Source organism: Eupeodes corollae, chromosome 2 (assembly GCF_945859685.1).
Source record: "Eupeodes corollae chromosome 2, idEupCoro1.1, whole genome shotgun sequence".
Lineage (NCBI taxonomy): Eukaryota > Metazoa > Arthropoda > Insecta > Diptera > Syrphidae > Eupeodes > Eupeodes corollae.
The window spans coordinates 88,305,304-88,329,417 of NC_079148.1; the positions used below are offsets into that span (position 1 = coordinate 88,305,304).

Below are 24,114 nucleotides of genomic sequence, written 5' to 3' on the forward strand. Positions count from 1 at the left end.
TGTATACAACAAAACAAAAATTGAAAAAGAAAAATAAAGTAATAAAATAACGCATACACAAGAAAGACGACAAATTTTTAAATTTCGAGCCAAAAAGTGGGAGGAACAATAAAAAGTAAAGTCACGTTCTATTGTTATTTTTGTTCTTCTCTGTTGGGCGCCAGTTAGAGAGAATGAGAGTCGGCGCCATAATGAGATCTCTTCTTAAAATTTATTAATAAAGTAGGTTTTTTGTACTTATTTTTTTTTAAATAGTAGATGTGTTAGTAGATTTGTTGTTGATATCTATACTATACATATACACTCACACCTAAGCAAATAATAAAAAGTCGAAGAGAACAAATCAAATTGTTTATACAAAATAAAAGCTAGATATCACTCAAAACAGCCCGGTGTGATGTGATGTGTCAAAAAAACGGAAATCCTCTTTGATTATAGGTAGGTACATATTTGACAAAAAGAATAACACTGACAGTAACTGTGATAGCGATGATAATGATAATAGTGATGACTGATGAGAGATCCCAGTTGAAATAGTGATGATGGTGGCAGAATTGAACTGTCAGATCAGATCAGAATCGCTGAAAAACCTAGGTAAATGGAACCTTCCTCCTTAAAGGCTCTCACGTCCATTGATCGATTTTGATTTGGGTTTTTTTTAATCCTTGTTTGAAGTTTGACTAAAAAGTCTTTTGATGGGACACACCACTTATCTCAATTTTCTGTGACTCTGTTCATAGATTGATGATGACGGGCATGACGAAAGAAATTCAAATTAATGGTATGTGGGAGACAACAGCGACGACGACGACGAAAACGACGACGACGAGGTAGGTATCCCTTTCTCTATTCTTTTATTACATATTTTAATGTATGAGTTATGAGAATTTACCGAATTCCCCTACACTTTTGTGTTATACTACGAAGGTATTTTATTCAAACACACTCTCACTTTTACTTGGCCCATCAACATCAACTATATTTTTTTGAAGAAAACGCGGAGAAGGATTTTTGGGTCTTGTTAAATATTTCAAGAAATAAGAAAAAGAATAAATTTAAACAATTTGTTTGCGTAGTTTTTCTTTTATAGGTTAATGGTACTATAATTATTTTTTGGATTCTCCCGACTTAGAAAAAAAAACCTACTTATGTTTCGATTCCTCTAATTTGTTTTTTTTTTCGTTTTTGGTATAAACTTTTTATTAACAAACAATAAACCACAAAACCCGAAGTAATAATTTATTTTTATTTTTTAAACAAAACAAAATTACAAAAATGGTTAGCCGGAGAACGGGGGAAATGTGAATTTTTTTTTTGAGAAATGAGAAAAAGAGGCACACGGAACTGCGTTTCGCACGCTGCTCTCTGTTAGGAACGTTTTTTGACACTAAACGAGAGCGCTCAAATACAAAACTCATTGGGCTACCAAACTATACGAAAATATTGGTGGTATTTTATTTGTTGTTTTCTTTTCCATCTTCACACGAAGTATTTTTGACAATGTGTACATTTTTGGAATCTCCGGGTATGTGTATAGTCTTTATACATACCTCTATACCGCTCCGCTATACACTACAGTCGCCATCCATCCAAATGTGCGCTTATAAGTATTTGTGACAAAAACATATTAAAATAAAAAGACTAGAGTAGAAGAGCTGTAGAGTGTAGAGCTCTCCATCTTCCAGTTCCACATTTTATTATTAACCACCATAGCATATATTAAACAACATTGCCAAGAGTGCCCATGCTCTGCTCATGCCTTAAGCCTAAAGCTAGAGCCTTAGTGTAAAACTACAGAGAAGAGCGTGAAGTGAAGACGAAGACGAAGAGGTTAACCGAATAGAAAAATGTTAAAACAAGTAAAAGTAAAAGAAAAAGAAGAACGGTGGTTCTTCTAAGCACTGACAATTTTTGGCAACTTCCCCTCAATGTGTTATGATAGTAGTTGTTCGTTGAGCTCACCAACACACCCTTATTTATCATAAGTAAAGTTCTCTTGCCTTGCTTTCAGATATTACTACGATACTGAGTTAAATTCGTGTCTTTGAAAAAGGAACAAAAATAAATTGTGAAGGACTGTGCTGCCATTTGTTTTACACGCCATCATACACCCGAAATTTGTCGATCTTAGAAGAAGAAAGAATTAAAGGCGAAGAAAACCACTGCTTACACGAAGCCGAATGCTGAACCCGAACCCGAAACCGAGCTCGAGCAACGAGCAACGCCACATCATCACATCATCGTTATCCTTACCTTATCCTTATCCTCGTCTTCCTAGCTCGTAGATTGTAGTTTGTAGTTCGTAATTCGTATTTGTTTCGTGTATGTATTTGAATTGAAGGACAACAGAGAGAACGGAAAAGGAAAAGGAACCCTTGGCCTTAGCCTTAGCCTTGTTTAGAATCAAAGTACTTCTTGTAAATTGTATTCCCTTTGTACCCATATACACTACACTATACCTACCTACCTTCCTTTCCTACCTAGTTGATAATTTGTTCTTTATTTTTCTTCGTTGGTATCTTTCGTTCTTCCTTTCGCCTCCTGTTTTATTTTACGATGGTGGTGGTCTTGTTTTCTAAGGCCCATTTGTATTTTTCTGTTTTAGAAAACTCGTTGTGCGAAAAATAAGAAGTAATACAAAATTTTTGGAACTTCCTTGCAAGGATTATATTATACTACCTATGAAGATGTATTTTTTCATTTAAAATTGATGTGGAAGATACGAGTATAAACACTTTTTGGTATGGAAGAAGATGTTCAACTACAAGTTGCAATCCGTTAGATATACAAATTTATTGGAAATTAATTGAAATGTTAGATATTAAGTATAATAATATGGGTAATATTATTATTTTTTTACACTTCAGAATTTCAGAAAGTAGTTAGCTTAAAGTAAGTTTCAAACTACGATCAGAGGTCATCATAGGGGCTCATCATTATTGAATAAAGAGTTTATAGTTTTAGGACAAAATGGAAACGATTAAAAGGTCCCGAACCAGGTATGATCCTGAATGCATACTATAGAAATACTATTTACTTAAATTAACAATGATTACGTGCGTTTACGTTTTGATTTCGTTGGGATTGGTGTAACAAAAGATCTAATTTTTTAATATAATCGTACCTTGGTACCTACTAAATATGCTATTAGAAAATTTAAAGAAGGTTATGACCTTTTTTCCGCATTCAAAACGAATATGACAAGTCTTAGAATTAGTTAGAATTCCGCTAAATACACAAGTATTTCAATTTTATTTGAAGGAGGTTTATCTCCTAAGTAAAAAGTAACATACGACACTTGATAAAAGATATTTACGAGTAAAGCTATTCGTAAACCTTAAATTTAAATTAAATCATTTTATTTATACAACTTTTTAAAGGATTAAGTTGTCCTGAATTGGAGTCCAGCCTTATGGTTTTCTATCATATCAGTTTTTTTTTTTTAAATATGCTTCTCTAAAAATAGTGTATTTTTAAGGATATGGTTTTTCCTTTTTGTTCTTAAAAGAAAATAAAATAAATTATATAAACGGTGTCGTGAAATAAGGTCAAGGAACAACTTTCAAAAATTGCCCTATTTTGGGAAATAACACTAACTTATTTACACAGTGAGGTATGTAAACCAATTTCGCTTTATTTTACTTTGTATAAGAGTAATAAGACAAACATTTGGGAATTGGCTTTAATAAACTTAAAAAAGGGAAATAATTCAAGGCCAATCTTTGAAGTTTAGCCTTATTTCACGGCACCTATATATAAACTTTCTAGACATTGTTTAAATCATTTTTATATCCCACTTTGATTCAAATCTTTATTTGACTCTTATAATAATGTTTTGAGAAACCTTGAATCTAAATGCTCAAATTAAAAAAAAATAAACGTTTTTAACATAAAAAAAGTACTAATGAGAATTATAAATGACTAAATATTGAAGCTTTTGAAAGTTTAATTATTAACTTCATAAAAATAAATGTATGAACTATGAAAATACAACATATTTTGCTTGGATTCTCTTGTATTTCTAAACCAGTTTAGCTCTTAAAAAATATAAGACTATTCTACTAAACTCATCGAAAAATGAGTATTTGAAAATAAAACCATTTTTCAAAACAAATTGCAATTTTAATTCCGTTCTTTCAAGATAACTTTTTCTACAGACTTTTCTAATCTGTTTCGTTATTCTCAGACTTCCGAAAGCCAGCATACATCTGTGTTGCGATGCCAATCCTTAAATGTCATTCAAAACTAAGTGGTTTATACAGGATGCGGCAAAAAACCTCCCATATTTTTAGACGTTTATATTTAAAGCTATTAAGACAAAATGGTAATGTTTAAAACTAAGTAATAATTTTATTTAATGCAAAATGGCATAGTATTTAAAAAAATATGGGAGATCTTTTTCCCTAACCAATCTCTTTGCCAGAGCCTATATATAAATTTTCTAATCTGTGTCGTTATAAGTTCTAACAAGTTCACGCTCTTTAGACGAATTCTAAAACGAACCAAGCGAGCAGTGTGTAACATTTAAATATAAAAATAAAATGTATTTGAAAAACAAAATTTTATTAGATTAAACTCATGAATAGCAAACTTTTGAAAACCGATTATTGAAAATGGATTTCCCTTGAGTTTGTTGGGTTTTGATTGAAGTATGTACCCTTGTACACTTTTAAGCTTTTATTTCACCTCAACTCCTTTTTGTGTAAATTCAATATGTTTTAATATAAGCATTTTCCCCCCATTTGAGTTTTGTTTGATTTTTCATTTATATAGAAAAATATCAAACGTATACAATATTTAAAAAACTTATGCTTCCAAAATAGTTTGTTTTGATTCATTCTTAGAGGCTTTTCACAATAAACTTCTAAATGTTTAATGTTATTTGCTTTAATTTAATATAGCTATACACTAATAACTTTTTAAACTCCTCTTTCTTCAAAAATTTTAAAGAAGAAAAAAACTAGACTATTGGATCAACCAAATGTCTAAATTTAAATATACGCACTGATATTAGTGCAATGACCTCACAGACTGGATAAGGAAACACATTCCTCGCTGTTATTTTGTAGCCTCTTCAAATGTCTGTCTCCCCCCAATTTTCATTTATAATTTCTAAAAATATTCCCATTTCCGCACTATAAGTTCCGCTCCTGAATGGCCTCCCATTATAATGAAGATGCATCAATTATTTTTCTATGCGTTTGCTCACGCTTTAGAGATCATCTAGCGTTGCCGGACTAATGAAATTTTAAAACATTTTCGACGAGTTTTTTATATTTTTAGTTAAGGCTGTCAAAAATATCCATATAAATTACATGTAAACTAACAGATATAGGGTGTCTTGAATACTCTTCGAACTATGGGTTCTCGAAGTACTCGGACTTGGATATTTAACAATTAATTTTCCTATTTTCTTTTTGTAGAATTGATTTAATTTGATTTGTTGTTTACAAGAAACATCGTTTTTATGAATCAGTAAAAGATTGACAATGAAATTAATTCACACTAATCGTAATCCATCTCAGGACTAGAACATCTCTCCTGAGGGTTGTCTCTAATAAATCGTAACATACCTTGTTTGCCATATTTTTGAAAACAGTTTATTAAATGGCAACGCTGACCCTTTATACAGAATTCTTTTGCAAAAGGGAATACAATGCTTATAGGGCCCCCCATACTCTATAATTAACAGAAGAACAAATTCCTTTACAAAAATAAACAAAATCATCGAAATATAAGCCTGCACGATCGCAGCTGAAATACTCTCTTGTCTATTTCCCGAAGTAAATAAGACGGGCGCATAGTACGGTATTGCACATGGCAAACGGCAGGTGGCGGTGGCGGCTAGCGAACAATAATAGTAAACAAAAACCACGTGGAGGGGGAAACTAAAAACGAAAAAAAAAACAACTTTGGATTTCAATTTCATCAGTCTAGAGATTCAATTTTAAATCTACTTTATTTTTGAGCTAACAGAAAAACGCACTATACTATTTTCGACATAGTATGCAACGAGATATGATGCTAGAAAGAAAGTCTGTTTATAAAGAAGGAACCCCAACGAACAGACGAATGTATTTTCAAGGCACATTTTATTCTTTTCTAATATTTGTATTTTTAATTATTTTTGTTTTAAGTTGCAGGGGAAATGAATGGAAATACCTGGACTTCTTACGTTTTTGAAACTTTTGAGTAATTGGTCATTGCCAATTTAACTGACCTCAAATGTTGTTGTTAGCATTTCGATAAAAATGTTGACTAAAATAAATTCTGGAAAAACATCTTTTCCCTACTATTCAGAAATAGGCCTCAAAAAGGAAAAGACTTGATGAAATATCCTTAAAGAGGATTACGGCCCGTAGTTGCTAAAACCCTACCAAAGACTGTTTTAAGAGCCTTTTTTGGCATTTATGTTTATCTCCGAAAATGACGAAAATTTTAAATAAATAAAATTCAATTTCTAGAAATAAATGTGTAGGTTACAAAATAAACATCAATTATTTAAAAAATAATTATAACTTAACTTATATTTAAGCTATAATAACAGGCTTATTATTAACTACTACATAAGATGTCCTATATACAACCTTAAACAGTAATGGCCTTAGGCTTAAGGCTCTTGGAGATGCATATAAATTAATAAGAACGAGTAAGTTTCTACAGTCAACGAAACTAGAAAGAATGTCAAGAACAAACATTACGCCAAAAATTATATTCGAAGAAAGTAGGAAAGTAAGAACGCATGATAAAATTTTGACATTTAGAAACGTGTAAAGATAATTGATTTTTCTTACACCATGCACTAAGCATGTTTAGGTCATCTTGCAAGCGGAGGTAATCATCAGTTTGATTTATGCAACTATAAAACTTAAGATCATCAGCAAATAAAAGTCTAAGAGAATTGTGAAAAATATCCGGCATGTCATTATAAGAAATAGTAAGGGTCCCAGGTGACTAACTTGAGGGGCTCCTGATGACACATGTACAGAAGTAGAGAGAACATTACCAATGGAAACAAATTGAATGCGTCCTATAAGATAAGATTTCAACCATTGCAAAATATTTGAATGAAAACCAATTCTTGATAGCTTGTTTAGCAGAATAGTGTGGCTGACTCTATCAAAAGCTATTGCAAAGTCAGTATAGATGACGTCAACCTGATACCTCAACCTATAGTTTGTGAAAATAGAAAGGTTCCCCATTCGTTCTTTCCAGCCCAAAATTATCCTCACCTTAACTCACTTGACTTGACAATATGTGAGGATTCAATTGTTCGTTGTGTCTCAGAACTTGATGACTGTTTTCACCCTGGCCCTGATGGAGTACCATCATGTGTTTTAAAAAAATGTGTGTCTCATTTATCGTACCCTCTGTTTGTTTTGTTCAATGAATCTCTTAGAAGCTCAGTTTTCCCACTATTATGGAAAAGTGCATTTATAACTCCGATTCATAAAAAAGGATCTAAGAATGAAATAACGAATTACCGGCCGATTGCCAAACTTTTCGTTATTCCCAAACTATTTGAGTCCATTATCTGTAAGATGTTATCCTTTAATTGTAATTCAATTGTATGTGAAAATCAACATGGTTTCGTCCAGAATAAATCAACGATTACAAACCTACTTTACTTCACTTCTTTCTGCCTTGACTTTTTCGAAGATCGTAAACAAGTAGATTCCGTATTCACAGATTTCAGCAAAGCCTTTGACAAATTGTGTCACAAGACTTTAGTCCATAAACTTAAGGCCCTAGGGTTTAACGACAAATTCTTGACGTGGATCGCGTCTTATCTAAAGAACAGAAGTTATAGCGTTATATTCAGAAATGAATTCTCCGACCAATTTTACGTCAACTCTGGTGTTCCACATCCACAGGGTAGCCATTTAGGTCCTTTATTATTTATCTTATATATAAATGACATAACATCCGTTATAAAAAACTCCTCCGTTTTAATATACGCTGATGACATTAAAATTTTAAAATCTATTAGTTCAATTAATGACTGCTCACAGCTTCAAGAAGATCTTCATAGTTTTAGGGAATGGTGCAACACAAACCGACTTTTATTGAATATTGACAAATGTAAAACTATGTGTTTTACACGCAAAAAAACAATTATAGATTATAACTATTTATTAGATTCTTCCTCCCTTTGTAAGCTTTCCGTTTTCTCTGATTCAGGTGTTATTCTTGACAGTAAATTAACGTTCTGTGACCATTATAACTTTATAGTTAAAAAAGCTAACAAAATTCTAGGTTTTATTAAACGTTTTTCTCGTGACTTTCGTGACCCATACGTCTTAAAACTTCTTTATGTATCATTTGTAAGGCCAATACTTGAATACGGCTGTGTTATATGGGCACCATACTATTCAGTCCATATTGAAAGACTTGAAAGTATCCAAAAAAGATTTATGCGTTTTTGTCTTCGTTTTCTTCCGTTTTCCCAAATATTTACACCACCTCCTTATTCTCAGAGACTTTTGCTAATAAAGCTCCCTACACTTTCACAACATAGACAATATCTCCAATTTTGTTTTATTTTAAAATTAATTAATGGTTCTATTATATCCGCAACAGCTCTGAATCGTCTAAATTTTAGCTATAGCCAAACTAGCATAAGAAGACAGATAACTTTATGTCCGATCTTTAGCAGAACTAACTATGGTATGAATAGCCCTTTAAATCAATTGATTTCAGTCTTCAATAAATTTTATAATTTAATTTCATCTGTTAATGACAATGTTAAAAGTAAACAATTTAAAGAAAGATTTTTTAATTTGTTATAGTATTTACTTATTTCTATACTAATTAAAATTTTAAATTAAAAATTATGTAAATAGCTATAAGTTTATATTAACGTTAGATAATTAACGGATTAAATAAATAGTTGTGGACCTGCCCGATACGAAGCCATGCTGGAAAGGCGATATTACTTCCTCAAGCAAAAATGAAAACTTATCACATACAAGTTTTTCAAAAAGTTTTGGAATGGTGGACACTAAGACATTTCCTGTTTGGGTCCTGCTTTATGAATGGGATTTATGAAAGATTTTTTCCATTCAGAAAGAAATTCACCTTTAGAAAGAGAGAGATTAAAAATATAAAAAAGAGTTCCAGAGAGTACTGCGGCACACATTTTTAAGACAATTGGAGCCACACCATCTAGACCTGGACAATAGTCATTATTCACATTTAAAAGTGCTTCTTCAACTTCCGACTCGCTAATAACTAATCTTCCAACATTGATGGCGGTAACCGGATTGTCGTTGCCATAAACAGATTGTTGGTGACCAATGGTACTTGCATAGTTTGATTCAAAGTATTCAGTAAACAAATTAAAAATCGGAATAGTTATTGGTATTTGGTATTTGTAATTCCACTGTTTTTTGTTTTGTTTTTAATGAACGTCCAAAAGCATTTACTATTTTCTTTAAAAGTACTTTCAACCGAAATAATTTACATTTTATATAGAAACTTGTTAAGAATATTAAATTCCCTTTCAAAATGAATACACTTGTCTTTAACCAAAGAGTTATTAGTTAACATTAGAAGAAGCTTATAAGCTTTGTTTTTTTTTTGTTACTCAAATTACAAATCATTTTATTTAACCAAGCAGGTTTTGATTCTTGATATTGATATAAAATCACGTCTTGACGTCTTGTTTTGCTACTCTTTTAGAACCATTAAAGCGACTTTTCAATGAAACCCAGAGAACAGTACAGTTTTTAAGCAATTGGAAGGTTTCTTACAGTATATCCATTCACATATCTGGACCCAAGAAGGTGTCACCAATATACAACCTGAAACAGTAAGTAAGCTCTCAGCGATTCCGAAGTTGTTTTAGAGAAAATCGTTTATTATAAATTAACTTTTAAAATCAAAGATCTCATTTCGCCGTTTTAACATGTCTCTTAGCCTTTACCTTTACCTTTACTTTTTCTTGTTTTTGTTAATGTTTTTTCTCTCATCAATAAATCTTCTATTTGGCTTCTGTTTACTGACGACATTAAATTGCTAAAATGTATTAAACTTTCATCTGATCGAATTATTTTTCAAGGTAGTTTAGTTAGCTAGTGTTCCACACCAGTTATATCTTATAAATCAAAATAAATAAATTGGCGCAACAGTCCGTTGGGAAGCAGGGCCCAGTGACTTACAACTCTCAACCATTCCTGTGTGCGAGTAATGTTGTCAGGAATGGTTATATCTTATTGTGTCTAAATGTGATTATATAATCTTTCGTCGTAAGTTTGAATTATCAAATTTTACTTATTGAATAAATGGTGCCATTCTCCAAATGTTCCCCAAACAAAAAGATCTTTGATTCGAAACTAACTTTTTCTCTCCTCATCGACTTCATTGTGGCGAAATCTAGCTCCTAACTTGGTCTTATATTTCCTAGTTTTAAAGGATTTTTTGAACCTTTTACTCTCAAGGCGTTATATTACGGCTATAGCCGATAACACGGTTCCTTAAACAGGCAAATCTAGCATGTATTTATTGACTTTTAAAATATTAACAGTCTTGTTTTATTTTTTAAAGAAATGTGATGTATTAATTAAACATTCTTTATCCTTGTATTTACCATATTGTAAAGCACCGCATGTTGTTACCATTTTTCCTTTTTTTCAATTAGTCTACAAGATATTATATTATTAATATTATAATAATATACTAGCTTTTACCCACGACATCGTCCGCATTTAATGTTTTTTTTTTTGATACTAGTATGAAAAAACCTGAGCTGTACTTTTTTGTACGTACAGATATTTGAATTGTGTCGAAATGGGATGAGGCCATACTAAGTGTGATTGTCATAGGTTAGGTTATGTTAGGTTAATACATTTTAAGAAAAAGATAGGTTACTGCAATACATTTTTATATAAGATGTTTTTTGTTTTTCTTTCCTTGGCCAGAACTTAAAGATTTTGTGGGTTTGAGACTCGTGAACACGCTACATATAATTGTCCATGGGAAAACAGTTTTTTTTTTTCAAATTTACACCTGCAACTTTCAGCGTTTGCCCCTGAGCTTATAAATAAATTCATTTCCCATACAAATTCGTATGCTTGATAAATAAATAATTAAATACATTTATTATCTTCTAGAGAGTTAATACAGAAGCTTGCAAGTATAGATCTGCCCTTCTAAAACCTACGTTGGAAAACACACACCCAAGATCATTTATGTGATTGATAAATATAATATCTTTGGAATGATGGAAAGTTTAGAAATGGGTCTTTAATTTTGGACCTCAATTGTTACCAAAATTTTGCACTTTTTTAAGAAAATTCGAAATTAAAACATATACAAAATTTCCTAACCTAATAAAGGAATTAGTATTCGTAAGAGTATTTAGGGTATTGCGATTCTTTTCAATTGTTACTACTCGTAGTTTCAAAGCAGAAAGAAAAGTAATAAACTACTTTGAAATCTGTTTTTAAAATCATCATCCTGTGTTCATAAATACAAATAAATATCTATTAAATTAATATTAAATACCATATATAGCTTCTTACAAAAACTCCCAAAATCATTCGCGTGTGCAATAGTAATGTCAGAAACCTAACTATCTACTTCCATTTTTGAAATATCGTGCTGAAAACTTCCACTTACTTATTTATTTTCTATTCATCATTATACCGAATTTACTAAAAAAGTCAAGATTACGATTGGGTGTTTTCATATGTACCTATATGGATATTTTGTGAATTGTAATTCATCCAATGCACCTTGCACATGCCTTCCAAGTTTTTTTAATCTATTCTTTTTTTCCTGAACAACGCAACGGCTCCACCTACAAACAAAAAATGACCACTCAATTAAACCGTAGTTGAAACCATACCAATATACAGAATGCCTCTGGATAGGTCTTCAAAAAAGCCTTTGCATTCAGGTAACTATATGAACCCTGCTTTTTTTTTCTTTCAAAAAAGGACTTACAAAATGCAACATGATAGGAAACAAAAGCACCACACGCTATACACATAGTCACTATACAATTCTTGCACTCAATCTGGCCAAAGGCACAAATGTCCAATAGGATAAAAGTCAGTTCTCTCCGTACACGACCAGTGTGGTATGTCCATACAATCAATGCCATCAACATCCCTATATTTCATGGTTCGCATATGCAAATCCAATGTTTCCCCCATCAAGTGCAGTGTTATAGCTTGCTGCTGCCACTGCCACTGCCACTGCACTTGTATCTATGTAAGAGTCTATTCAATACGCAACTATACTGAGGATAGCGATGAATCTAAAAGGACTATGCTTCGATGCGACACCGAGAACGAGAACGTACAGTGGTGGTGCGGCACAAGACGCATGCGTGCCAAGTGCAAGACAAAAAATGCATCGGCATTCATCCAAGTTAGTTGTTGTTTTTGTTGTCGTCGACATCGTGGTCGTCGTGATCCCTTTGCAAAAGAATACCCTCAGACCTTTTTTGTACCTTTTAATTGAAGTGGTGAAGATGCGATAGGACGCCCTCGAATGCATTAATCGTAAAATGACGACTTGTAACTGTATGCGATGCGCATACTTTCAGAAATTATGCAACCAAACGTGTTGTACTTTTGGCACCATCGCATCGCAGTATTCAAGGAATCACAGCATCTTTAGTTCCAGAGTGCAATGGTGACATCAGTCATGTTACGTGTGTTGTTGTTGTTGTTGTTGTTATTGCTGCTGATTCTGATTCTGCTCTTGCTCTTTCTCCTTTGGGGTTTGAGCAAAGCATTCGCCGATTCATTTATGGTCTCGTGCCATCAACCACCTTGTTGTGTGTAGACTGTAGACTGTATAGAGTGTAGAGCATCATCATTCATGATTTAAGATGGTGTCCTACACTTCAATGTGATACTGAAAAGTGCATTTTTATGAATGGAAGGAGAATAAAATAACTTTTTTTATTTTTTAAGGAGAACGGAACGAAATCAAGGTGGTTTTTTCTCTTTTGATGGCTCATATTTCAAGGTGTAAGCATCATCATCGTAAGGGAACAAAAATTGCATTGTTCGTGGCCTCTTGTCAATTGAAGCTGGAGCTAAGGATTTTGGGGTTTCTTTTCTTTCGAAATAGGATTCTGCCAAAACTTTGCGGATTTATAATTCGTTCGTATTTATTAAAATATAAGTATATATTTTATTGGGATTGGAATCCCCGTCTAATTTGTAGAAGGACAAGGAGAATGCAAATTAGAAGGGATTGTATGAAACAACATGTTTGACAACTTTTTTTGAAGTTTGATCATTCAAACTCATATACTTTCATTTCATCGAAAGACACATAGAGCTATATTTCGTAAGATGCGTTTGCTTGATGGTTCTGTTTAAACAAGAACGTTTAGGGCCTCCTGCTTTTTACAATAGACACACAAAATTGAATAATACAAAAAGTTTCGCATACGCCTAAGTGTACCTAAGAACTTTACCATTTTATTTTATTATCGTTTGAACAGATTTTTCTTTTCAATTTTTTTTTCTTGAAGATTGCTTGTAAAACACCCAGGTTGTATTGATTTAAGACTTTCATCTCTTCTTGGTCATAAAAGTAGGAGAAAAAATAAGATTTTCTTTAAAATCCAAAAAGACTGCAGTACTGCGATTTTTTTTTATAAAAGACAAACTTGAAGAATTTAATAGAAAAGGATTTGAGCTGGGTGCGAGTTTGGCTATATGCAAAGTACGTTTTGTATTTCAGCACTAAAATCAAAAAATCCCTAACAAGAAAAAATCAAGTGTAACACTGAACAAAAAACGGAATAAATGTCAAAACCAACCATTTAGCCGTGTGTTACATGTGAAAACGTGAACTTCGAAAACTAATATAAAATAGAAATAAATGTTTCCTCGCTCTAAAACTGCTTTGTTTATTATTAATTTGCACATTCTATCTATCAAAAAAAATCCTGAGTTGTTTAACCCTAAAATGCACTTCAACTACATTTTGTGTGCGAGGAAAATTATTTTAGGACAATCGGCAACTGACTTTAACTCGGGTTCATGCTTTCTTTTTTCCGCATCTAGAAAATTGGTTTTAAATAAGAAGTAAAGTTTTGAAAAGTCGTAATCTTCTGAACTTTAGCTTAGCACCGAAAAGTACACTTAAATGATGAAAACAAACATGCATTGACGGAATTTGAAATTTGTGGATTATACACATGGGGATTTAGATCCTGGGGATTTTATTTTTGGATATTTTGTACTTGGGTATAATGATTTCGGGGATTTTCAAAAGTGTTGGGATTATGTTTTTGGAGATTTTGAACTTGGACATTATGTCGATATCCCGTTCATATGTAATTATTTGTTGAAGTATTAAGGGATGCATTTACCTTAAATAAACCTAACCTATATTCTATTTATAAACTAAAGACGACACAACGTAGGAGCTGCTGATTGACATACAACCTAAATCACCTACTTCTCAATTAAAAAGCCTTAAAAACTAAGCTTAAATGCCTTAACGTTTTAGCGAACTTATTTTTGTTTATAAAAATTGAAATTATAAAATAGCCATAAGCATGCATAAAATTAATAAGGCTTCTTTAATATTCATACACACGACATTGTGTGTCATATCTATAAATTCATACGTCAAGAAGTCCCGCGTCATAAGATATCGCTCAAAATGTCCTATATTTATTACATAAATTAGAGTTAATAGTTTACTCAAATAGACTAATGAATTGCACAAGTTTTATTTAAAATAATATATTAAAAACTATGAACTAAAAGTAAAGAAAAATAGGCTGAGCATATATTTGAATGTATTTCTATTAAGATGAAAATTAAAGTCAATATAATTTGATAAGTTATTAATTTCTCTAACACTTCGAGTTAATGGTTCGTTGAAGGCATAGTTCACCCTATGAGCGTTTTCGCGAAATAAGAAACGATTTCTCAAATCACGTAAAGGAGCGTATAGATCTATGAGAGCAAATAAAAAACGAAAGTCTATGTGGTAAGATAAGATGTTATGAATGAAAGTTATCGCATACATCTTCCTTTGGTTCCCTAGTGAATGAATACCAATAAGTTGACATCTTACAATTTGAGAGGGCATTTCAATGTTCCACCTTAATTTATTAAACATATATCGTGTGAAGCTTTTTTGAATTGTTTCTATTCCGATTATGGATGTTATAAAAAGGATTCCAAATGATGCAGCAATATTCTAGAACTGACCGTACATAAATTATAAACAAACTCTTCAACGTATACGGATTATGTAAGTCAACAGAGTTTCGATAAATCAAACCAAGCATGAAATTCGCTTTGAAATAAAATTCAATATTTTTGCGAAAGTTCAATTTATGGTCAAAAATAACATCAAGATCTTTTTTTGTAATAACTTTTTTAAGTGCATGATTTCCAATGTTATAATTGTAGTCAATCGAAAATTGGCGGCGAGTGAAAGAGGGTGATTGACTTTTAGGAATATTGAGATTTAATTGATTTATCTTACACCAGTCAGAAAGTCTTTTGACCTCGATACCAAGAATATATTGAACGCCCCTCGTATGTACATAGTTAAATATATGATTTTAAATGCATATTTTCCATTTTTAAGAGCATATTTTAAAGCCCTTATCATAAGCATGCTTAAAATTAATAAGAGTTTGATTTTATAATTAAATTGTATTTAATTTTTTTTTTTTATTTTTCGGTAAGTAAATATTTTACTATTTAAAGTTTTAAGTATATTTGTAACATATTAGCATATAAAAAATTAATAAATATTAGCTCAAAAATAAACAATGAGACGGTCAAGACACTGCACTGAAGAAATTCGAAAACTTATTAGAAAATTCCGTTTGGAGGGAATAACCTACCAAAATAAGACATCCAAGGCGGCTCAGCAAAAATGGTCAGTAATGCCTTAAAATGGCAAAATAAACCGAAAACGAGAGTGAAAATTCTCGGGGAGGCCATGTTACCCTATGCTGAAGAGGAAATGCCGTTGTTGGGTATACCCACAAGACCCAAAGCATACGTCAAAAATGCAAAATCATGGTTTACGCAGAAGAAATCATCAGTTATAAAGTGGCCTGCTCAATTATCCGACCTTAACCACATCGAAAATTTGTGGGGGTATGTTGAGTACGCAGTTCATAAAGCAAAACCCAAGAATTCGAAAGAATTGTAGGAAGCAGTGCGTGATTCGTGGAACGCAATACCAGTCGTTTTAGTAGACTCGATGCCACGTGTAGATGCGAAGCAGTAATAAAAAACAATGCTTATGAAACAAAGTACTAATTGGAAACTAACATTATTTGTATAATTTCACATAACTTATAATAGTTTTTATTACTCTTAACGTAATAGATCCAGTACATTGTTATGCACTGCTATTTTTATGAACAGCCATATATTTAAAAAACCGTTTTTACTGTGACAAAGCTAACGGTAAAAAATCTATAATACTTATCTGCTGTTGTTATTAGAAGGTTAATGATATATATTTTAACTTTGATATTGAAGGCCTTTTTGTTTTATTTGGAGAGCACTGTTTTTTTTATGAACACAACTGTATATCCGGCTCGAAGGACCAGATAATTCAAAATACCCCATAGTTTGAGTTAAAATCAAAGAATTGATTTTATTTGATTAGTAGCAAGAAGTACAAAGCGAATTCTTCATTTTCATTTCAAAAGTACGACCATAGATATAAGTTTCGAGACCTTCTGATATGGGTTTGGAGCATATTTTGTGTGTTTCAAACAATGTGAAAAACAACCGGATGCAAGTTCAAACAGTATCTAAGGTCACAAAAACCAAACATACATTTATGTGACCTGGAGGAGCCCTAACTATACAATATATATTGTAATTTGATTTTCTAGTTAAATCTTTCGAGTTTGAAAAATATGTACTTTATTCTTTGAGAATCCGAAATTTAATTTATCTATAGATATGTTTAAGAAAGTCAGAAATTTAAAAAAAAATATTTTCCTTTAATAAAAAATGAACTAAAAATATGTCTTCTTTATTCATAAGGTAGATAAAAAATATTAAAATAATTTTAGCCGCTTGGTTTTTTGTGCCGTAATTGCCCAGACATTTTCGTGCCAACCCTTTTTTGCAGAGCGGATAGTTGGAAAATTTTTCATTAAATAAGCTGCCTCTATAACATCCATGGCTCAAGCGGATACCCTATAATGTCCTATGAAATATAAAGCTGATATCGTAACTTTGGCCTATTCTGCTATTCATCGAGGGGAATTTTACTTGGCTTTTCACTAATCATTATTCTGTTATTTGATTTGAAGTGAATCTGTGTATGTCGGTAACGTCGGTAATACTGCGCGGTTTTTTTCTATAAACGTGAAAGCATTAATTCTATGCAATTCAGATCCGCATATAAAATGCAGCAAATTTTTCATTTGATGTCTGGTTTGTTAATTTTTGTAATCAAAATGTAAGTGGAAACTAATTTATTGCTAAATTTAAAATATTTGTTTTATAAATAAAAGAATATTAATATTTTTAGGGGAAGGAAGACACTTTTTAACATTTCTCCGAAATTCTTTGTTTGGGGATTCTCCTATCCCTCTTCGTATAATTGGAATAAAAAGTCCAATACTGCCTTTTTTTCAAAAACTACACAAATTATTCTGTTTAGGTGGATTGATTAAACTTAATTTTTGTATGAATCAAAACAATTTATCCAACATTCCCAAGGTTTTTACATGAACAGCTGTTTATTTGAATATCAAATTGGTTTGGGATAATGTAGTTCACCCGATTTATAGCAGAATTCAAAGGTAGTGCGAAAGGGAATCGAATGGGTGAATCGAATCTACGATCCACGTGAATAGCAGAATAGGGCTTAAAGTCTTCGTAAAGTTTCAATATTTCCAAAATCTCTTGTATGCAATCTGCATAAACCTCCTCAAGTTCATAAAAAGCAGCAACAACTTCATAAAGACAACAAAACACTACGACATATTCAACATTATAGGTACAACCCAAACCCAAAAGGTTGAGAAAATTAATTGTTTTTTTTTTTTCTGCTCCATATCAAACCCGCAAATCACTAATATTTTTGTTAAAAATATTATTTTTGATGTGCTTTGAAAACTTGTAGACATTTTGCATTAGTAGTAGCTATGTAACTAGATGTGTCATTGTATTTGTGAGATGTTTCCTACAAAAGTTATCTCAACTTAGAGCGAGCTATACTTAAAAAGATATTTTCATTACGCCGCGCCGCCACCAGCCGGCCGTTGACTCTGCTTTTACTTTTGATTGTGCTTATGGAGGTTTACATCATTTCAGTATAGCGTATTGATATTACACCATTTATAGTTTTTCCATGACCCTGACAATGACTTTTTTGTAAAATGAAATTAAAGAGCATTACTCAATGAAAGCTGCATAAAACACTAATCATAAGTCCCTATCTAGAAATAATATAGAAAATGTATACCTACTTTATATCTTTTATCTAGCTAGAGCCGACTTATGAAGGATTTTCTATTTTTAAACTAATCGACACTTTCTATTGTCAGCCAAGTTCTAAGAAACGCCAAAGCTTTTGTGTCAGATTCACATTTGTGTTGAATGTGTGTAGGTAATATACTTTTTATGCTGGGTACCTGATCGAAGCGGTGTACACATATTATTAAGTGTGGATTTGCATATGTATGAATTTTCTGACACATATGCAGATGTAGTAATGATAGAGGTACACTACACCAATATATCGCATTGTTAAATCTCATTCAAATTATACCTACTTTACTCTACTCAAAGTTCAAAAACCTTAAATCAAGAGAATGAGTCTATTTTGTATTTAAGAGTGTACCTATAAGCTTTAAAGAAAAACGAGCGAACAAAGAGAACAAACTTATGGTTGTCATGTCACTCATATTTATACGTAGCTCGTTTCGTAATTTTGTATTTTGAATTGTTTTATAAATAATATATTTGTTTTTTTTTTGAATAAACTACATATTATATCGAATTCAATTAAATTCAATTATGAAATATCGATATTTATGCTTTAAATAAAGATAACTAAATAATTAAAATTGTTGGAAGTATAGGTACATAGGTACGACTATATGATATGAAGATATTTTCGCCATTTTATCGGAATTTAAGAGTGTTGCCAGTGCATAGATATTTTTTTAACTATTGTTTAAAAAAAAAATGCATGGGCTCTAAAGCAATAAACTCTATGGCGCAAAATTTTAAACGATTTTGTAAATTGTTAAATCGATGTTTAGCAATTTACTAGGATAAAAAAGGCGATTCAGTTAATTTTAAAATCTTACTAAGTATCTCCTTACAATTTGCTTAAGTTAAAATAACGAAAACGCTACTTTAACTTTTAGCAATTTGCTAAATCCATATGACATACAGCTGTGTTCAAAATAATAGGAGTGCTCAAAAAATTTGCTCAAGTGTTTTTTTTTTACCATTTCTCTACCGCTAAGTACAACGGGACATTAAAAATGATAAAACAATGAACTGGTTTGCAATTCATAACCGTTTACAATTTGTAACAAGAGATCAAATGATTTTTACTCTCAATCAGGCTATTCAAAATAATAGGATTGTGACTTATATTGTACGTTAAAAAAGAAATCAAAAACTTTAAAAAAAATAAACAGTAAGCATCTAAATTAATTTAGGAATATAATCTATAAACTTCACCGACGAAAAACAGGAAATCATAAAAATGTTGCGAATTGAAGTTGATGTTTGGGTGCTCTGACCAAATGATCGCCAATGCTGTAAAATATGAAAAAAAGTCGAAACCCGGGGACGGAAACGAAAAACAAGTGAAAATGACGATCGTCGTATTGTTCGCTACAGCCGGAAATGATCTTTTTGCGTCCTCTACGATGATCCAGGACTGACAGTAAGTAGCCTAACATGAAGAAGGCGATTGTTGGAACACAATCTTTCCGCTCGCAGTCCACGAAAAGTACCGATGCTTACCTACAAAAAAACATGAAGCCGCTCGTTTGAAATTTGAAAGAAACCATCTTAATTGGCCTGCAGAGAAATGGCGAAACACTTTGTGGACTGACGTGGCCTAAATTGTTCTATTCGGTGGAACTGGCTCTAGGCTATACGTCCGACGTCCAGAAAATTCCGAGTTTAAGCCTCGGAAAACTATTAAAACAGTAAAGCTTGGAGGTGCTTTACTAAGTGATAAATTGGAGCAGTTCTCATATGCTGGTGTTGGCCCCATACTCTAGATCATTGGCACGATGGATCAGAGCGTTTATGTGGATATAATGTCCAATGTGATGTTGCCTTATGCGAGTTGAAATATGCCGATTAAATGGGTATTTCAACAAGACAACGACCCAAAACACACCAGTAAGTCTGCCAACGAATGGTTTCGAGTCAATAGAGTTGAGATCATGGATTGGCCAGCTCAGTCCCCTGACTTCAATTCCATAGAAAATGTATGGGCAGATTTGAAAAGGGGAGATTCTCGACGAAGAATCTTGAATTCGAGGCAGTTGTGGGATGCAGTCGAGGAAACATGGAACCAAATTCCAGTTGAGCATTGTCAGGCCCTTGTGAACTCTATGCCACGCAGATGTGCAGCAATTATAAAAAACAAAGGGTTTTTCACAAAATACTGAGGCAAAAATCTTAATATTAAATATATTCTTTAGTTTTTTATATGTACTTTATTTTGTGCACTCCCATTATTTTAAATAATTCGTTTTGGCCTTATTTTGATAAAATTCATGTTTTTACTACCTTATTTGTTTTAAAGAAAGTAATCTCTAAGCATAATTAATAAAAGACTGGATTTCCTATTTTGTACAAAAGAAAAATTAAAATTTAAAAAAGTTGTACAACTTTTGAGCCACGATTTAATCTAAAAGAACAGGCACTCCTATTTTTTTAACACAACTTTATGTACAATTTTTGTTATGGAATGTGGAGTGGATGGAATGTTCCATTCAACAGTTGGGAATTCCAATTAATAGGTCCGTTTAAGATTGTTTGTTTTGTTTATTTTCACGGACTGTCACTTTTTAGACATGTTTGGATGCTTGTTTTTTTTTTTTTTAATAAAAGGCAGTAAGCAAATTAGCTACTAGTTAGCGAAACTGAAAGAAAGGTTTTAAAGTCTAACCAATTTACTGTTAAGCTAACAATAGGTTCTTTAAAATTTTTGCGCCTTTGTGTCTATTTTTTAAATATATTTTTCCTAACCACTTAATTATTTAAAATCGATACAAATTTTTACAAACTATTGCTGGACTTCTTTGCCCTTCTTTGATTTTTCTTCTAAGAAAATTCAAAAATAATGATCAAGAGCGTTTTGCAAGCAATAATACAAAAGCAGAAATTATTCGAAATAAATAAAACTCCTGCTTAAATGAAGGGTTTTGACAATTTTTCTTTTGACATGGTTATCGCATGTTAGATCAGCACCCAACCAGTTCGGGTAATCCGCTTGGCTCTTGAAGATCTTTAATCTCTTTATAAGGAAAGACAACCAAATGCATTTAAGAACAAGTGGTCCTTTATTTATTAATTAAATTTAAAGAAGATTAAATTTCCTGAAATATATGTTATGCTTTTAAGCTAATTAGAATATTATTTAATTATAAACTTACTTTATGGTTTAGAAATCAAAGGATTAAGGCACAAATTTAAGATAATTAACGAGACAAAGTACAATCAGTTTTTGATATACAGCAGTAATTCAAGAAATCGGAAATAAGATGAAAATGACAATTTTATAAGTAAAATTAAGTTATAAGTAATTCAGCACATTTAGAAAAAAGGGTAGAAGAAAAGTTTGAAACAAAATCGAGTAGAATAAGTTACAAGGTGTTGACAGCGGCGGTAAAACAACCATTTACTCGAAAACTGTGTGGCCACTTTTTTTAACACGTAAATTTGCGTTAAAAGGGAAAGTATTGTATATAATAAAATACTGACAGGACATAGTTCTATTTTCTGGGGTTTAAATAGAACTCGATTTAGTTATAACTCATTTCTTTATCAAGCTCTCAAGCGTTAGAACTCTGATTTAGATCTCAGTTGGAGATACTCCGATTTTTCTTCGACCCTTAAATTTGTGGTTGTCTTGGATATTAGAACTCGATTTAGCAATGTATAATAATGTATATACTTTTTCGAAAGATCTAGTTTTTAGATTCATTTGGGTTTTGGATTAAATTTCAAACTACAAGTTTTTTTTTCTAGTGTTAAATGTCGTGGGCGCTTACCTTTTCATAAAGCGTAAAAGTAACATAGGTGTATGCATTTAAACCCATTAAGCTATTAACTTTTCGTGCGCTTTATTTTAGTTTAAAATATACATATTTCAAATCAATGGGTGAGAGAACAAGCACCTTTTACTATCCAATATCAAATAGGCAATATTCTCATGGACAACATGACCAGTTAAAAGTGTAGTTAGATTTTTTTAAAGATGACAAGATGTCCGTTTTGACATTATGTACATCTGAAGAAATATTTTAAAATAATAAACTTTTATAAATTTGTTGCATTTTTAATATCGACAATGATCTTTTGAAACTCTTTAATATAATACTTCCTTTAATTGAAATTGCATGCATGATATGATATTTTAGAGACTGCAGGACTTGAAACCAGTTTCTTTTTATCTTTATTTTATTAACCAATTTCTTTACATCTTTCTTCTAGTAAGATGCTTTATTTAAATTTTGTTTGTAAAATGTCGGAATTTTAAGTCAGAACTATCTGCACTTAGGAACTCAGTTCCATTCAAGAGATATCTAAAATTCCTAGAACACAAATATCATTTTAAATCGAGTCTTACACATATAAATAAATATGAAGAAATTCTCAATGTTTTTCAACCTTTTACATGAAATTGACCTTTTAGCACGAAAAAATATCGATAGCTCCAACTTCGATAACTCGAATTTTGTTTAATTATATAATAATGTGGCAACATGTCTTTTCTTTCATACATTTTAACTTTGACTTCTCGACCTTTTTTGCTTGTATATCTTGAATAAAAGTCTTCAGGGCGGGATGAAAATGTCATCACTGCTAAAGACAAAATCCATGACTTTACAAACAAAATTGAATTTTGGTCATCGTCTCTTATTCAAAACCACTTAGATTCATTTTCCTCGACACAATCTTTTGTTGAAGAAATGGGATGTGAGATAAATATCAAGGAATTTATACCTGGTATGAAAATGATGTTAGAAAAGTTGAAAGAAGAAATTCGTCATTATCGAAGAATATTGGGCTAATGTGGATCTTTAATCCGTTTTTAAATGCAGCTGTAAATGAGGTAAAATATGGCAATCAAGCTCAAATAAAGTCTGCTGGATCTATCTGCCGATGGAATGTTGCAATTGGAATTTAAGTCTTTCAATTTGGATGCCTTTTGGTTAAAAAGGAAATTAGAATATCCTGGATTAACATTAGAGGCTTTGAAGTGTTTGATTCCATTTGCCACCTCGTACCTGTGCGAGGTAACATCTTCAAAACAGATAAATGTCAATATCAATACCCCAATAGTTACAGATCCCACCCGAACCCCTCATATACCTCCAATATTAGACGCAAACTTAGCTTTCAATAGAGACTCTGTTACTGGGGAACAGTAATACACAATTTCATCCCTACCAAAGCTGCCTCGAAACCAAAAATAATGTTAAAATCTCGTCTGGACTCAGTTACAACCCCAGAAGATATAATTTCTCATTTAATATCCAAGAGCATATCATGTAGCTCACCTATCTGGTGCACTATGATCAGTAAGCCAAACTAACTTTGTTTCCTCTTTATCCCACGTCTTTCCCATTCTATTTGCAATGCTAATATGTATAAGACTTTAATCAAAGAATTTACACAAGGTCAACCACAAGGTGTTTCTTTGAAAAAATCTAACCCCTTATACCAAAACTTCGTGTTCTTAGTAAGACTGCTGACATCTTTTTCTTGTTTTAAAGATACTTGGTTTAACTCAAGCTTTTCGACACAGACATTTTTTAGTTAAGAGGTCGAAGTTTACAAAAAGACAATGGTTTAGGCTAAGGCCATTTTCATTCTGGGAGAATTTTGAAAGTGAAATTTCTCTAAAAAAAATGTATGGATGGTTTAAAAAATTAAC

General features: G+C 31.9%; 1 protein-coding gene across 2 annotated transcripts in view; it reads right to left on the reverse strand.

Moving 5' to 3' along the window:
• Nucleotides 1-24,114, reverse strand: part of LOC129947963 (insulin-like growth factor 2 mRNA-binding protein 1) — an 84,416-nt gene that overhangs the window by 53,630 nt on the left and 6,672 nt on the right. The window lies entirely within an intron of this gene.